Consider the following 12,708-nt stretch of genomic DNA (forward strand, 5'->3'; position numbering starts at 1 on the left):
TTATCCAAAAATGAGCAGGGGGATTTTTTTAAGCAGAGAAAGCATGAACCAAGATTGGGGCCCTACATTGTACAGAGATAGTAAAGGTGTAAACAGATATTGAATTTCTGTTGGGAGAAAGTCTTTTGTTCTGGGATCCTATAGAAGCACTGGTCTATTGTATCATTTTAAGTTTCTGTGAAGTGGGCAAGAAAATGTGATAACACTTTTTTTCCCAGGACAATGCTGTATACTTCTCTCAGTTAATAGCGCCTCTTCCAAGTTAATTACCAGGGGTGTAGGTTGTACCCATGTTGGTCTAAGGACATAGGCAGACAAGGTTCTCTAGGTAAATCTGATACCTTTTTTTAGACCAACTCAAGTAGCTGGAAAAATTCTTCTTAGCAAACTTAGAGGCATAAACACCCTTTGTCAGAGACAAACTCACTTTGTGAAGCTGAGGAAACATCTGTGCTCTTCCTGGATGGAGTGGGAAAGCAGCCAGAGGCCAGTACTATGCAAGAAAGCCAGTCAGTGAAAATGTAAATTGAGGTGGTCAGTAGGTGAGAGACAGGTGGGGGCAGGGAGGAGGAATGCATGTAGCTGTGGTCAAAGGATGAGAAACAGGAGGGTGGTGGGGAAGGGAGTGAGAATAGCTGGCAAAAAATGGAGATGTTACCTGGGGAGTCAGATGTTTGGCAAGTTATAGTGTGTCATAAATCCAATATCTATATTTAGTCCATGATTTTTTGTATCCAGTAGATTGATGATGTGAAGTTCATAAGCTCATCTGTGAAAGGTATTTTGTAAAAACCCTTTGAGGATTAGACCTGAGAGACTGGAGAGAATGGTTGTCTTTTAAGAAATGTGCCCCCACAGGTAACTGGGTATTCTTGTCTTTGATAGATTTCCGGTGTGCATTCATTCTGGTACGCAGTTGTTGTTTGGTTTCTCCTATATATTTGCAATCAGGGCATTTGGTGTACTGGATGAGATATATTACATTTCTGGAGGTGCAGGTATAAGATCCAGGAATCTTGTGGGGTGTAGTAATTGTGGAGGTGTGCTGGCAGGTTTTTTGACAGTCATTCCAGGGATAAGCCTGTCAAGGGGTGTGCTCTCCCTGCCTTTTGAGGAGCAATGCAGCTTGGAAAGGCAACATGTGTAAAAGGCAGTACTGTTCTACTTTTGTCCTGGGTTTTCACTCACTCCAAGTAGGATCATCTCAAATGAGATTGTCTGTTTACAGCCCAAGACACTAAATAGACAGGGAGGGAAAAGAGAGGTGCAGATCTGAAGTGATCTGTCTCAAGTCACATGGCAGGTCAGTGGCAGAGCTGGAAATAAAAATCAGGGCTTCTGATTCCCAGCCCAGTGGCCTAGCCACATTGTCTCATGTGCTGAGAAAGATCAACCTTCCCCTGAAGAGCTTACAGATCTAAAAGACAAAGCAGACAAGAGGTGTGGAGGAAGAAAGCTGTGATCCTCATTTTATCGCTTCAGACCAGAAGCACACAGAGACTGGTTTATGCTGTTATATACCAGGATGTTTACTGCAGTTGCAATTTGTAAATATTAGTTCAGTCATTTCCTTACTCTCTTTTGCCAATTAGTACTCTGTGATAGATGGATCCCAAGAAGAAAAGACCCTGCAGATAAGAAGCACTTTCTTTTGTATATACTATTATTATGGCTCTGGTGGTCACAAGTCACACTCCTATTTTGTGTGAATGAAGTCAAGAAATGGCAATTTCTAGCTGCATGTGCTATACTATCTACTGTGTGCCTATTCGCTTGAGTACGTAATGCATCCCCCTGCCAATCTGAAATTACTGCTAAAGCTGTTTGCCAATTAAGTAATAGTACAATACATGACCTAGCCTATAGGACTTATTTAGCATATATACTGCCCCAATGAACCAGGACAACTCTACTGATACCACTTATATAATTAAATTAAGCACAGGTCCAATGTTTCCTACATATTCCTTTTATCGCTTTCTAAACCAGTCAGATCACAAAATGAAGCTATCTCCTCTCCCAACACAGACACACATGCAAAAATCTCTGTCAAAGGCCTGTTTTCCTTACTGCTTCTTAGAAACAATATCGCTGGATCTAGTGCATTATCTACTCTGAGTTCCCACAATTACCTTTCTGCTTTGCAATAATAGAACCTTTCAGTGTTTCCCCTTACTTGTCCAAGAAAATGTGCATCATGGATGGCAGAATTCAGCTCTCAGCTCCTTTTCACAAATATTGCAGCAACATATTCACAGAGGCTTTGGGCAATATAATCTTCCTTTTTAAGGGTTTTTTTCATAGATTTCAGAGACATTAGGGCTGGAAGAGGCCTCATAAGGTCATTGGGTCTAGCCTCCTGCCCAAGGGGCAGGAAATCAGCTAGGGTCAAAGGATCCCAGCAAGATAAACGTCCAAATGTTTCTTGAAAGTGTCCAAAGTAGGTGCTTGCACCAGCTCCGGGGGGGAATCTGTTCCAGGCCTTGGGGGCTCAGACAGTAATGAAGTTTTTCCTTATGTCCAGTCTAAAACGGTATTACAGGAATTTGTGACTGTTGAACCTTGTCTTCCCTTGGGGTGCTCTGGTGAACAGGCGTTCCCCCCAGATCCTGATGCCGCACCGCTTGTGTACTTACAGACTGCCACCAAGTCACCCCTGAGCCTGCGCTTCTCCAGGCTGAAGTGTCCCATAGCTCACAATGTCTCTTCATGAGGCCTGTTCTCTTGCCCTCTGATCATGCACGTGGCTCGCCTCTGGAGTATTTCAAGCTTCTCCATGTCCTTCCTGAATTGTGGAGCCCAGAACTGGATGCAGTACTCCATACAGAGCTTTTTCTCTTTGAGACGTCTCATAATAACACCTTGTCAATTCCTGCTGTTTCCAAAGCTACCATGTACTTAAACTTTTTCTGAAATGTATGTTTATTTCTTTGGCTGGCTAGAGTTCAACTGCTGCATTATCACTTCTCATAAGGTTCTTTTCTCATCTTTTATTTGATCATCTTTTTCTTAATTATATTCAATATAATTGTATTCATCTGCCTACTGTCAGTCTCCTAACTTGTGACCAGCCATTTAACACAAAAATGACAACTCCAATGTAAGAGAGACATTGGAACGGACTTCTTAATTTGTAATTAGACTTCCATTGTTTTTCAGGTCTCATACAATGAGCAAAATATTGACATTACGTGTTCACTAATAACACACTAGCAAGCTATTTGGAAATTTCTGGCTTGTTTTGCACATTGCAGTCTGTTCTATATAGAAAATTTCCTTAATTTTTCCTATTACATGCTTTCTGCATTTTCTCCTGCACGCCTCTCATTACTCCACATCACCAACTAATCTTTTATAGTGAGCGCAAACATACTTTTTACACTAGTTCACTTAGGCATCTATGCTCAAAACTCATTTCCAGCCTCCCTAAAAGCTAAACAAACTCTACATCTCAATTCCCCCATTGGATTCATGCTGGAACACCCCAGCCCCCAGCAGAGTTCTGTTGAGAAAGTCAATCGAGATTACTGGGGCTCTATATAGAGGCAAAGTATACCCAGAAACAAACATACAAACAATCTCACCAGGTATTTTGTCAACATATCACAACTCTCCTGCCCATCCACAATTGCTAAGAAGGACCTGGCTGACTAAATGGGAAATTCCAAGAATCTAGATATAGAAGAGGCAGACTTCAATTTTATTTTTTCCCATCTGTACTTTTCAAACTAGCTCTAACCACAAATTTATCAAAACTCAAAAAGGAAGGGGGTTTGTGTTGTGGGTTCAACACAATTTTGCAGTGAAAATTTTTGTTAGAAATGATGTGATCCAACTCCAACCATAAATCCATGAGGTCTTCCACCTCCTTGCTTCTCTTATAAGGACAAGTCACTCAAGGTTCAAAGTACTAATTTCATGGCATGATGCACACAAGTCTAACCAATGAAACCCTTCACTGCTACTTCACTTTCCCATTATATTGTAAAGCTGTGCACATCTTCCCATTTTTCACAAGTGTTATTCTCTCAATTATCAAAGCACTTAATTCAAGGCAAAATATTGCTATTTCATCCCAAGAAATACAGGGCTTTATACACACACAACTACACATACACACACACACGTAGGAGTGTGTGTGTGTGTGTGTGTGTGTGTGTGTGTGTATAAAAGATTTTTAACATACACACAAACAACTCTCTCTCTCTATGAGGTATGTGTATTTTAAAGATGCATCTATTTTAACAAAACTGCAAAACTGGTATTGGCCTGGAAAATGACCAAATTTGCATTCCTCTTGCAAGATAAAAACATCATTTTTACAGCAAAAATCTTTTACACTAAGGTATTTCTAAGATACTAACAATATAACATCTAGGCATCAGTAAATAACATTCTCTTGATTTTCATACGCACAAAAGAAACCCGGCAGCTGAGAGAGAGTTCTGCTTGATTCTACGAGGTTTTTCTTTTTTAGCCAGGGCCAAGAACATTGTCAAACAACACTATGCTCCTGTTTTATATTTCCTACTCCACAATAAAAAGACCACAGTCCTTAAAAGAACAGGAAATTAAAACACGTTTCAAACATATTAAAAGAATAAAAACAGGGCTCCACATGTTGCATTATTCATAACACTCGTCTCCCCAACCTACAGACATCTTTCAGGTTTCTATCCCTTGTCCTCTCTGGTTCACTCTCATACCTTAAATATCATTTTTCTGTTAATGAATCCCAAAGGTGTCTGTCTCCATCTCTTCTTTCAGTCTTGAAACTCTTCTTGTCTGCCAGACATTCTCCCACTCATCACTCAGAGCCCTCCTTGTAAGCAATTCTTCCATTAATGCTCCCTACACTATTCTCCTCAGCAAAGATTGCTCTGGGTCCTCCCAGACCTGAACTATTGTCTCATATTTTTTATTTGTGTTAGACTGTAAAAGTTCACCTGGCCAAGCACCTTGGGAATGATGCTTATTCAAAAGATGGCATCTTTGTTCTACCCTGGCAACGTAAATGGAACTGCAAGTGAACTTAAGGCTGTGTCCTTTTTACACTCCTGTCAGAGGAGCATACAGTGCCTATGTCTACACACAAACACAGTTTACTAGTGCTTAGAATAAATGAGAATACAATCTTTACACAGAAACTGACCTGCCAGAATAAGACGACTATTGGTTAATGAATATGAATACAGACAAGTCTAAACTTTGCTGATAAAGTAAAGAAAGATCCTTGGTTATATCCAGGTCCAAAGATGGCACTTCAGGTATAGACCAGTGGGAGAGGAGGCAAGGATAAACTATCACACAAGAGTGCACTTGGGTGCCCAAGAAGACATCCTGGACACAGAGACGTGGCTGGCTGTGGTGTCCAGTGGTGGGTGCTGTGCTTTGTGACCAGTCCTGGGTTTTAGAATTCCTTCCCCCGTGATCTAGCCTTATGATTTTTTAAGGAGTATCATTCCTTCAGAGAATGACCACTGTGGTCCCTTTCCACCCCATGATTTTATGACATGTTGGAGAAACAGCACAACTAAAGGAAAGTTAGATATTCTTTCCTATTTAGAAGACTGACTCTTGAGACCATGCACAGCACAACTGTCTATATATGGAATAGGCTCTCCAAGACACTGAAAAGGACATGATATTTACACAAAGGCAAAAACTTTCCTCAGGTTAATTTCAAACCTAACCTGTAAAAAGCAGCTTAAAACCCTGACCTTATTAAATAGAGAAAGGCCTTAGTCTGATTTCAAGCAAGCCTGGCTTTCTTGTTCTAGCACCATAAAGAGGCTGTGAAGATGAAAGCTTATGCCTGTTTTAAAGCCCCTTAATATCGCCACTGTTGTATAAGAGGGTCTTTGTGTAAAAGAAAATCAGGCACAAAGATATTGACACTATCATCATAAACTTTATTTATTTCCAAAGTGTCATACTGTCACTGATTTTCCCCTCTAGGCTGGTATCTTTTCCTCTAGCAAATTGCAGCTTTCTCATATTTGCTTCTTATACACATATAAGTGCCATAAGATAATCATCACTCACCATAGACTGCTCAAATTAGTCATACAGTGGTTACACCATAATGGCTAATTTGGCCCAATTAGCCACTCTCAGCTGAGGCTATTATCTGAGTAATCTTTGCTCATGCTAGCCTGTTTATGCTTTTGCAATGAACCAGCACATCTATTCCCACCAAACACTTTTTTGTTCTCACTGATTTGGTATTCTGAGAGCATCTAGAAAGAGTCACGTTAATCGAATCTGCAGATTTTCTGATTTCCTTAACTTTTTTCAAAAGCTCACTCGCACACAGTATAATTTAGCTGCACTGACCTTGTTTAGCTCAAGACAACACAGAGGCACCAATTCCTAGCTTATTCTTTACACTAAAATAACTTACTCCATTAACAGAAGAAAATTGTTCTTTTTATCTCAGATCTGGGATATATTGTATGCTTAGCAACTTGTCACAAACTAAACAAAATAAGCAGTCAGATGCCTTTAAGCAACATACCTAAGAAGAAACTGTTTTTTTCCTAGATGTCATAGCCATAAAGATATCTAAGTGGAGTCAACATGTGGGCATACCTGAAGACATTCAGAACCACCCTCAACAGTCACCAGAATAGAAAATCACTTAAATGGTGTAAGCAGAAGTTGTCATTTTAAAATTACTGATAACAATCCATTTAACTAAGGTGCTGAACCAAGATAACAAGGTTAAGGGATATCAGTAAGAATAAAGTTTATCAGTACTTCTGTCTATGCTAAGGTCACAGACAGATATAACATCTACATTTCTCTAGCTATTGAAAGAAAAAGCTGTATCTACTGCAATGGAAATTTTAAAAATATGTTTAATTAGGTGCTCTGTGCTACACATGTGGGACTTCTACAAAGTGGTCATCATTGAGAGCTAAGGGAGAGAAACTCTAGTTCACACTGTTAGTGAATTAATTGGCAAGAAGGATATCTTTCTCTGCATAAGTACAGACAGTCAAAAAGCCCGAGGCTAAATTGACTCAATCTTCATAGGTTAGTCTAAGCTGCATAGATTGAACTGATAAGCAGGAGAACAGACATTTGATTCTGGAAATGTAGCCATATGCTTGCAGTAACCCAGGCCAGATGCTGGGGGCACTAGAGCATGCCTCCCTCCTCAGCTGGAGCAGACAGCTTGGGCCAAAGCTAGCCTACTCACTCTGCAAAGGTGAGGGGAGCTTGCAGGGGAGGTGCAAAGCATTCTGAGATGGTGGGGAACTATGATTTAAATTGAATCTGGAAGGGATCTGGGACAGAAGTTTAATAAACTGATTTAATCTAAATCCATCCAGGTTTATCTTAAACCAGTTTTGGCCATTTAGAAAATGGTTGATATGCACTGAACTTCTATTGAGTTACAGATCTTAACCAGTTTCCAATCACTTATATCGGTTTGTGTGTAATTTCTGTCCCTAGCCCATATGTTAGAGAAAAAGAAATTCCAGCTCCAGAGTTTGAATGCAGATCTACAGTCTACCTCTGCCAAAGTTTGGGTCAACCTCTAACATAAATGTCAGCTGTACCAGCACTACCATCTTCATTATTATTATCATCATCACCATCATCATTGCCGTTGTTATTGAATATCACAAACTTTTATTTTCTACAGGATCTGGCAAGTAAGACCTCTTTTTATCTGTGGCTGAACTAAGATACATTGACCAGTGTCACTGCCTGGCTTCGAATAGCCGCTCTCAGGCAGCTTTCGCTCAGTTGGAGGATGTCACACACCTTCCGGGCCCATGTTGTTGTCGGAGTAGTTCTCTTCTCTCCGCATCGCCAACCCTGATCTCGCCTGCCACAACTTGGTGTTCCTCAGTAGGCGGGATCAGTTAACGGGACCCTCAGTGGCCCGGGTTTTGCCTGGAGGTCACTCACGGGGCTCCACCACCCCTGCACCCCAGCCTCACGCCACCTTTGGTGAGTTGCCCAACCATTATCCGCAGCCTCTCCCGCAGGGTCACCCTCTCCGCCATTGCGTCCCGGAGACCGCAGCTTAGGGCCCTGCTTGCCCATGTGGGCCTGCCCCAACAGCCCATCACACTCCCGTCCCTTCCTTCCCGGGTACCTATCACCACGAGCGGCAACTCTGCCGAGGCTTCTTTGCCACCCTGCCCCTGAGGTATTTGTCTCTATCCCCTATGCCCCTTCACCCAGGGTAACAAAAAATAAACGAATCAACAAAACCAACCAGTAAATCTATTCCTGCCCCCTTCTATCCCCACACCAGACCCTAATAGGGAGGAAACGTGCTTCTCTTGACTCGTCACCTCCTGGACCAACTCCCATCAGTTCTTTAATACAATGGACCCCGGCAGCGATACCTGCCCTGACCACAAACCCCTTTAGGGCTCTCCCCGGGTCTTCACCCCCTGTCGTGCCTTCCTCCGAGCTCCGTCATCCCGGCACTCCCACCTGGGTTCTGTCGCGCTTCCAGGTGCAACTTTGGTTCTCCCTCTGGCCGGCAAGCCTGTCGTTCCTCCATTGTCCAGCGTGTACTTTTGTCAGGGGGGCCCCCTCTCCCCAGCCTGTGTCTGCTCTTCCTTGCCAGGCTCCTCGGGTCCAGCGTGCAGAGTCTTCCTAGCCCCCAGCATCAGCCACGGCTCCGTTCCTTGGTTATCCGCCCCCTCTGCCACGGCCGCCTTTTTTATCTCTGCTGGCCAGCGTCTGACGCTGACATCACTGGCCAGCCGTAATTGCACAAAAAGGTGGCTAACGAGCTGCACGGGTTCCTTCTTCTGTCCCACGTGTGTCTCGTCCCAAGCTGCCGGTAAGTGCCACTCGTTACTTTACCTCCCAGGACAACCTAGATCTTCAGAGATGTTCTATATCTGCACCTCCTTTAGAAGTCAAATGGAGAAAGGATAGTCAGCACTTCTGGAACAGCTTTTTTTTAGGAGTTGCAAGTTGAGTGCAGAAATTTATTTTTTTTAAATAGGTACTTTCTCAGATCATGGGGTCACTGTCCATCCAAATATAAATCTCCCTCTCTGATATTCCCTCATGGCCATCTAGTTACCAGCCTGAGCTCCACATAGCTGAAACAGCTTCTAATCTTTAAAGCCAACCATTCTACTTCCTTTCTCAAACATTATAAACAACAACACCATCATGTCTATCACTCAGAACTGTACAATAGGTGTCACCTTTAATTTGGATCTCTTTTTAGGACCTCATTTCTAGGATATGTCTGAATCTGCAAAACTGTCCCTGTATAACAACTCAAAGGTAAACAACTACCTTTCTTTGCAGGTGCTAAATGAGGGAACTGTTAAAAGCCTCTTTTGTGAATAACAGCTAAAAAAACAGAGATCACAATTTAAAAAAGCCATCAACTATCCCATGCAGGGTGACATATTTTTTGGAGCATGACAGAGCCAGTGTACTGGGTAGGTCATTGACTGCTTTAGTTGTGTGCCTGTTGCCCTTTGGGGTCAGGCCAACTCCCAGGATCTCAAAATTGCGCAGCTAGACAGGAGGGCACATTGTACAATTGCACATACACAAGCACAGAAATCAATTAGGTGCATACACACACACAGTCAATTACCCACCTAGGTATATGCACACCTGTCACAAGTTCAAACACCTACACACACTATACAGACCAAAAATTAGACCAGAATCAATTATCAATACCTGCACACCCAATACACACACACAGATCACTAATTCATATATCATGCACACAGTGACATATATGTATATCCGTTCACATACATACCACTCACCTACATGTACACACAGGTGAGATCCTAACTTGGGTGTTATGATGTGTATGTATGTATGTGCTTGGTGTACTTGGGATACCTGGGGAAAGGTTAAGGTAAGAAAATGGAAGTGTAGGGAGTGAAAGTTGCTGGGACCGGAAGTAGAACCGGTAGAGTAAGGAAGAGCTGGGCTGAAGAACTGAGGCTTGGGGGTTACTTTAGGTTAATTTACCTTAATTGATTAAAGGACAACGCCCAAAGCCTGCAGAACAAGGGAGTGATGCCAGAGCAAAGCTGGCACAGAGGCTGGGACCCAAGCTGGAGCTATGGGGGAGCCAAAAGGTAAGCGGGAAGAAGGAAACTGGGACAGAGGGTGCATGGCAGCTAGAGAGGGTGCAGAGGAAACTGGGGGCTGGCTCCAGGAACCAGGGATGCTGTAGAGGGACTGCTGGGGAGCTCAGGAAGCGACAGGGGGAGGGACTGCTGCTGCTGGGACCTGGAGAAGGGCTCTGGCTGCCAGGAAACTTACAGGGCAACCCAAAGGAGCTGCAGGGAAGTTGGTAGCAGGCTAGAGGACTGTGGGGGGAGAAGGGGCAGCTAGACAGGGTGTGTGGGAAAGCTGGAGAACACAGAGGAAAGGAGGAAAGGGGCAGGGAAGGTTGGGAACAGAAGGTGGAGAGAGAGAGAGAGAGAGAGATTGGGAGAGGCAGCAGGAGGCAGAAATGAGCAGGGCTGAGAGGCTAGAAGTGGCAGGAAGAGCTGCAAAAAGACATAGGAAGGAGGCGGTGGACAGCAGAAATGGGGCCAGGAGGCTAGAAGCAGCAGGAAGGGTTGCAGAAAGACATGGGAAGGAGGCAGTGGATGGCAGGAATGGGACTGAATCACAGCAGAAAGCAACAGGGCCAAGAGGCTGCAGCAGGGGAACAGAGAAGGGACAAAGAGGAGGCAAAAAGCGTCAGGAGGAGGGCTGAGAGACAGAGAGACATAGACTGGAATTTAAGATGGGGAAGGGACCGGGCCTCAGTAAAATACAACCCAACTCGGGGTTACAAATGGCAGTGGTTCTATTGAACAGGGGAGATGGTGACACAATATCTTATTGGTTCCTTTGTGTACACACGCACACACTGGCAGCAGGAGTTAAAGAGGCTTGGTGCAGGAGCTGAAGTCTGGGAGGAGAGAGAGAGAGAGAGTGTCCAAATTGGAGAAGAAAATATGCAGGTGACATCTACCTATCCCAGGCTGAAAATTGGCCCTCAATGGCCAGTCGGGGTCTCCTTCAGCTTGATGTTGTCCAGAAGGGGTCTCTGGCAGGGCCTCTGGGGTGAATAGGCAGCATGACATGGAGCAGGTCTGGTTCAGATAGAAATGGCATTCCTACTGGGTCTGTCTTCACTGCCCCTTTTTATAGGGGCAGACCTTGTGTGACCCTAATAATAGGAGGCATGCCCAGGCAAGGGTTAGCCCCTGGTGTACTGAGCATGTGTGCTCCATGCAGGGATGTGCAGTTTTGGGTGTCTGTAATGGTGGGATACAATGGTAGAGTTGCTGGTTCTGCAGGGTCTTTTGTCTTTCAAATGCTGGGTTCTTCTCTCTGTTCCTGGGTGAGGTCTGTGGTTCCTGGATGAATCAATGCAAGGTGATGGCCCATTTGTTACAGGCCATTCAGTAGAGGCCTGCTACCATTGTATTTCAATCACTCCCAACCACTCCCATTCATCCGGGAACAAATTTACATGGGAGGGGTACATGAGTCACACAGTTACAACACAGGGGATACCTGGACAGAGGATATGAGATGGAGGCTTGACATACAAAATGGAAACTTGACATTACTTTGGTTCACTTACAAACACAGGCCTAAACCATACAATATTCATATGAAACAATAAAAATCTATACGAAAATGATAATAATACAATATACAACAGTAAAAATCAATACAAACCTAGCAAAACACTAATTGCAACATAAAAAAAGGGCTTGTCATATAAGAACTTAGCTTACCTAATACTACAAATAACTACTTATAAGGGATAGAGAGGTCAGATAGAAAGTTAGAAATGGTTAGGGAAGGGGAGGGAATGCCTTTTTTAAAAAAAAGAAAAACTGGGGGGTTTTGCTACATGCCTGTCCATGTTGGAGAAGCAGGAGAAAACATCAAAAGGCAGTTGCAAAGAAGCCAAGGATACAGTCAGAACAATTACTGGGAACATAACCAGAAGGAAAGCTTTAGAGAGTTCTGGGCCAAGTACTGAATGGAATAAGGACTTGGAACAGTGAGTAAAGACAATCTCTTGATTTTTCATGCATTCAAATAAATAGGACTTTGCCAGTTCTTTATAAGTACAGTTTGTGCTACATACAACTCCATCACCAATTCTCCCACCTATCCACATGCAAGCCCCCAAAATTTGCCATCAACTTAAAAGTCAAAAAGAGAAATAATTATAGCCCCAGGAAAAAAGAAATGCTAATATAATGCCATCAAAATTGTTTGGAACAGGATTGGAAGGACAGTGATTTTCTGATGGAGGCTAAATGGATGGTTGCACCTGAATTTTTTGATGCTACTAAATAACCTCTTTTGCACTCAAGGGGCTGATCAACAAGTTCTATTTAGGCATTTTCAATATACTTTTTATTCTCTGTAATGTAAATTGGACATGTACAACAGTGAAGTTTTAATCAACTTTGCTTCACAAGAAAGGCACAGAGTACCCGCTCAAAGAGCTCCAGTTCTTCTGCCATTATATTTCAATTGCACCTGAAACAAGGCTTCATACTGTTCACTATTTCTCATGCACATAAAAAGATACAGTCCTTGCTCTGAACACCTCTGAATCCTAAGACAAAGAATAGAAGGGAAAATAGAGGCACAAAAAATGGGAAAGGGACATTTGCCAGATGTTGCACAACAGATCAGTGGCAGAATCTGGAACAGAACCCAGAC

The sequence above is a fragment of the Gavialis gangeticus genome, unplaced genomic scaffold (genome assembly GCF_001723915.1).
Source record: "Gavialis gangeticus isolate Ggan-Ray unplaced genomic scaffold, GavGan_comp1, whole genome shotgun sequence".
Classification (NCBI taxonomy): domain Eukaryota; kingdom Metazoa; phylum Chordata; order Crocodylia; family Gavialidae; genus Gavialis; species Gavialis gangeticus.